Here is a 6,000-nt window from a genome sequence, read left to right as displayed (position 1 = left end):
TTCAGATTTCAAATATAAAGTGCTTACCACCGAGCCACGGATGTTACAAGGCGATGCGGACCGCGATGAGTACCCGTATCTCCCGTATTGTTCAATAAAAAGCATTTTAATCCCATCGCCGGCCATTTTCTCCAAATTGTCTCCGATACTTTCAACCATGCGACACTAATGGTTGGGAGGTGTATTGCACTCTGATACATTACAACAAAAAAAAAAAAAGAAAAAATGGCCGGCGATGGGATTAAAATGCTTTTTATTGAACAATACGGGAGATACGGGTACTCATCGCGGTCCGCATCGCCTTGTAACATCCGTGGCTCGGTGGTAAGCACTTTATATTTGAAATCTGAACGTTTATGTTTATGTGAGAGATGGCAATGTGAAAAAATCGAACACAACTTTAGACCAGGGGGACCAGGGTATGACAGTCATGTTTCAGGGCTAGTACTTTTACTCAAGTAAATTCCGGACTTTTACATTTCTACATTGCAGTATTAGTGCTAGTTTTAATTATTTAGTATTATTAATGTATTAATTTAGTACGTTTTCCACCACTGGTAACCAAGGAACCAAGCACCAAGGGACAGTGCCCCTTTTACCCTTTTATCAAATGTTTGTAGTTCCTTTAAAACCCTATTCTTAGAGCAACTTGTCTAATATGAACTTTTGGGTGAGAACAGGCATGAACGAGTAGCAGTAGGCTACTCAAGGATAGGCCTACAAGCAATTACACCAAACATTACATGAATAATAATAATTAATAATACAATACTTTGGTGACCTCGAGAGTCAATTTGATGGACCGGATCAGAGAAACATATAGAACGCTGCTCAAACACCGAATTAGAGCGTTTTGAATTAAAGCAATGGTTTAAAATAAACCATAGGCCATAGGCCATCTATCCTGAACGTGTCGCCCCCCCCTCCCCACCCATCATAATTATTCTTTACCTGGTAAGACGCAGACAATTTTAAGCCTGGCCTATCCTATGTTCATAACAGATTAATAACAAAATGTGCCACATTTACCTGAAATCAGTATGTGTCGTCTGGATCGTGTTGTCTGGAGTGTGTCGCTGGATTGAAGGGAATCAAATTTATAAGGTCTGTGGATGCCATGGAATGTGTGATGACTGCATGGTCTCCATGGCGGTAAGTTTGATAAGGAATTGAAACACAATTGAAACATAGTTTGTCCATCTGATGTCACAATGCATGATAGTGTGTGACTGTGCGTGAGAGAACCAATGAGTCAGTTATTGTTGTGTGAGGAGCAGACAAAATTATTTTCAAAAAAATATTTTATTGCCCATAACTTTTACAACACTATGGGGAAACTAAAGGGAGGTGGAGGAGGTAGAATCCTTAGAATGCATGCAGGTCTGCGGGGGCGCACCCGATACCTACTGTATCTCACTGAAGAGGGATGGGTGCCCAAGGTCGCTGTCCAATGTGCTGAAAGACAAGTGTTGAAAACAACATGTGTTTCTGTCTGTAATCCAGACTACCAGGCCATTATGCTAATATAAACTGTCACTAAACCTAAATGAAGCACTGGCAATTAACCTTATTACCTTCACCTGCATTTACCCATCAAACGTGTGATGTGAAAAAGGTCCATTAATTTGCAACAGACATGAGATTGTGAGATAATCTAGTGTGTTCCAAACACATTTGTTGTTTTTGCCGTCTCACTCTCTAGAACTATATAGATTAGTGAGTAGTGAGTAGTGAGGGTTCATGAGTGATTTTGGAACACAGATTCTGTTGTGTGTTTTGACAGCGCCCCAACCAATCAAAGGTTGTTTGGTGTGATTTTAATGCAAATGAATGTTTTAAGTGGTTTTGAGCGTTTTATCATTTATGCAAGCAGTCTCTATAGAATTTTACTACATCCAGCAGACAGAACTGCAGCAAGCATGGTGGTGGTTATACATGGAATTCCCTTCTTTTCTTTTTTTTTAAATTATAGATGTTTATGTCAAATATGCCCATGTATGCAGGTGCAAATATGGTTTGACCCAAAAAGAATTGGAACAAAAGGTTTCTCAATGGTTTATTGTAGTATCAGGTGTACTTAATAACATATCAAAAGTTTACCGAAATCTGATCATAAGAAATGTCAAATTTCCAAAATGGCCATGCCACCAGGGGCAGCCATAGCTGAGTGGTTAGTGATCCCGCGTAGGGAGCCAGAGGCCCTGGTTGCCACAGGTACGATTCCAGGACACGCCAGCATATGTGTCGATGAAATGAAATTTGTCCCTGAGCAAGACTCTTAACCCCTAATTGCTCACAGGCCCTCATTGGAAACAAGCCCGCAAGGACTTTCATGAACGTCCTGTTAAAAGGAATTATCCATACCAGTTCCTTAAAAGACCATTACTCCTGCATTATTTGCCCTACACAAGTAATTTTGGTGCCTAACCCCATGTTTTGGTTATCTAGGAATCCAATTAGCTTATATAAATTATAGTCAAGTGATTTTAAGTACAATTAAAGCAATTGGTTATAAGCATATTTAACAATGTAATTGGACATTTCTCCCTTTACATGCCATAATGCCCTAGCCTGGTAAACCCTCCCTCCGGAAATCTCAATTCCATTTCATTTCAGGAGTGAGTCTGGCCTGATCCGCCTGTCTGCAATATTGGCTGTGCTGGAGTTGGGCGGGAGTAATACCGTTGACTGACAACCCCTTCAGCCAATGATAATTTTTCCCCTTCAGCCAATCAGCAGTTCACCAGTCTTAATGTGACGCGACGGGACTTTTGAGACAGCCATACCCAAAATGGGTTGCCTTTTTCGGGTACAATGGTGTCACTGCCCGCCCCTACCGGTTCTCTAATTATTATTTTTTAAATAGGCTTTGTCATGATTAATTGACCACATATATGAAGTTAAACAACTAAATTCTATCCAAACGATATCTTATAAGTAAATTCCGTGCCTCAAAATAGAAGTTAGAGAGCTTTTTGAAGTAAAAAAATAGCGGAGAATTGGCCGCACATGAAAAAGATGGCTGCCGTTCGTGTTTTGGGCTCACTCGAACTCGCCACCTGATTGGCCAACGTAAGCTGTCAATCACAGAACAATGAGCGACGACGCTGATAGGCGCGTCCGTTTGGCATACACAGCCAATATTGCAGAGAGGCGGTTCATGCCAGACTCACTCCAGGAATCAAATAGAAATGAGATTTCCGGAGGGAGGGTTTACCAGGCTAATAATGCCCAGGATTGGTGAATTCATCACCTATACATGTAATTCACCTTCTGTTGAAGCTTTCAAAATTTCTTTGGATACCAATAAGGATTAAATTAATAATTACTGGGTGGTACTGTGACATTTGTAAAAACATGGCTGCCAAGTGATAGACTGGGAATATTACACAATCTTGGAAGAAATTCCTTACCGAGAAATGTCTTCACCAATTTGTTTGTAAAGGTGTCTGGTTCCCAAACTGGGGGTCCCCCAAAAGATTTTTGGGGGTCCCCAGATGGTTAGCTTAATGTGCAACATTGTTTTCTCACTCAACAGTAAACAAATCAACATTTGGCACATCGGCACTTTCATGCATATAGTGTGACCCAGACTCAGACTTTGGCAGCTGTTGATCCAAGTAAACTACTTGATCATCATTCATTACATGCTGTGAAATCACACAGAGAACATGATGACTGTTTATACATCTCCCTTCGCTATAGAGTATTTTAGAAGCTTCAATACCCTGCACAGGTTGGACACACTGTGCCCACATGCCACACTCCCAAGACCAGATTTGACCTTGGGTGGGGGGCTGCTTTAGAGTTCACACAGCTCTCTATTGACGCTTGTTCAACTCTTAAACTCAGTTTAACAGTTGAACAGGCTTCAATAGAGCTGTGGGGTTTAAAGCTTCAGAGTGCTGTAAAGAATTGCCTTGCACAGGTTGGGCACACTGTGTGCCCACCGGCCACACTCCCAACACCAGATTTGCCAGCTGCCACAGGTGCAAACCCAAACCCAGAGATGGCTGCTCTTCCAAACCCAGAGATGCCTGCTGCAACAATGATGCCTGTTCTGCAGATAGTTCCAGTATTTGTAAGTCATTGTCTTCCAACATTTCTTAAAAGCTACACGTGGGAACATTCTTTAGCTAAATATTGTACTTGTTTTGTTATTGATGAATAGGTTGGTCTTAGCAAGTCTCCAAAAATCATCTTTATGACATGACACTGCATGAGACACATTGTTTTCATTCTGATTAGAGGGATCACCAAGGTGACACCCTATCACATGTAGCTTTAAATTATTATAATATATTATTATTGCAATTTTGACAGCGAGGAAAAAGCATTTTTGCTAACAGTAGCCGATCTGAGCCCAGCCAACGCCTTGCTAGTGGGGTGTAGTCACACCACATCCAGGGCTTAAAGTTTTCAGGGTTCTGAATTCCGGTGCGGGAATATTCTGGGCCAGGCTATTCAGTTGATTCAGGGCACTTTTCCTATCATGTGCACAGTAACGGAGGCACCCATAGAGGCCTAGACTTTAAGATTAGGGACCCCAAAGCCCTGGTCACTAGAATATTTCATTGATACTTGATGCTATACTCCTAGGCTGCACCAACGCTCCTGATTTCGTGTATAGAGGGGCGGGTGTATAGAGGCGCAGAGAGACTGCGCCTGATCCCATTGGTTCACCGATCTGTCCGTCAACCCCTGCCCCGTTAACACAACATTACGAGCGATGCCCACTGCACTCTGGTTGGTTGGGGAAATGAACACTTCCTCATACCGGGTACACCGACGCGCTGGTCCAGGCTTTTATTTTTTAGCAAAACTAAACAATAAAAGCCTGGAGATCGAGGCTACTATACTCCTGTCCCTGCCGTCCATTCTGACCCGCTTCCATTCTGAAAAAATGCTTTTGCTCTCGCGTGAATCACAGGTTTGCTGCAGCACAGCTTATCAATCACATCATCCAATAGTGTTTGGCAGGAAACCTTTGTGTGAGCTTCCTCCAAGAAGTGCTCGAGCTGGACAACAGCAATGCATGTAGTTTATTTGCCTTTTTGTCTGTATTCTTTCAGGATATCCGCGCTGTTCTTTCTGCCGTGCCTGAGGGCAGGTCTATAGTGGAGAGCTTGGACACAGACCAACTGATCACAAGAAAGGAAAGAATGGCCATGGTGCGGATTTTGGTGTCTCACCTCATTGAAAAATGTGGAGAAACGTGAGTAAAAATGTACAGAAGGATTTATTTTTTAGATTACTGTCCGCCCTGACTTTGAAAGGTCATGAGTTCGATCCCCAACCAAGTCATACCAAATGCTGTTCAAATTGGTAACCGATGCCTCCCTGCTTGGCTTTCAGTATCAAGGGTAAGTCCCTGTGACATACCGGCGTTAGACCTATGTCCTAAGATTGTACTTGTACATCAAGCTGTCTGACGCAACATACACAGGAGATGGGCTCCTGGCCTAAGACCACAATATTCTCAAATACTGTTACTTGTCTTGTTGACATTTAGAGTGTTTTTACAGTATGACGACTGTTTTATTGTCTAATGATCTGTACATGTTGGCCATTTTCAGACCTACCGCGGGGATGAAAATTGCTCTGGGTTCCGCTTTGGTTAATGCATTCCCCTGCTTAAACGATGACAGTGGCAGTGGTTTTGTGAGTACTTTTTGTAAAACTAAATACTATCTAAAAAAAGGATTGATCTTTTGTGAAAATGGAATGTATATGCACAGGGTCAAGTAGACATTTTAGGCTCATGGGCTTATATGGGGATTATTTTAATATCTTGTCAGGATTCATGGTATGCCAAGGGGCGATCCCACCACCCAGCAATCGGGTTCCTAGAAGAAAGACTCCGTAATATCCATAGGTAATATCAGGAAGCTGTTGAGGAGGAGCTCGCGCAGGCCCAGGCCACAGAGGGAACATGAGACTGTGCCCAGCAGGATAGTAGTCATACCAGGTAATGCAATGTCTGTCCCAGATTTGCCTCTG

This window comes from Gymnoscopelus braueri, assembly GCF_963280865.1.
Source record: "Gymnoscopelus braueri genome assembly, chromosome: 7".
Lineage (NCBI taxonomy): Eukaryota > Metazoa > Chordata > Actinopteri > Myctophiformes > Myctophidae > Gymnoscopelus > Gymnoscopelus braueri.
The sequence above is the reverse complement of the archived record's forward strand: the minus strand, read 5'-3'. Positions refer to the sequence as shown.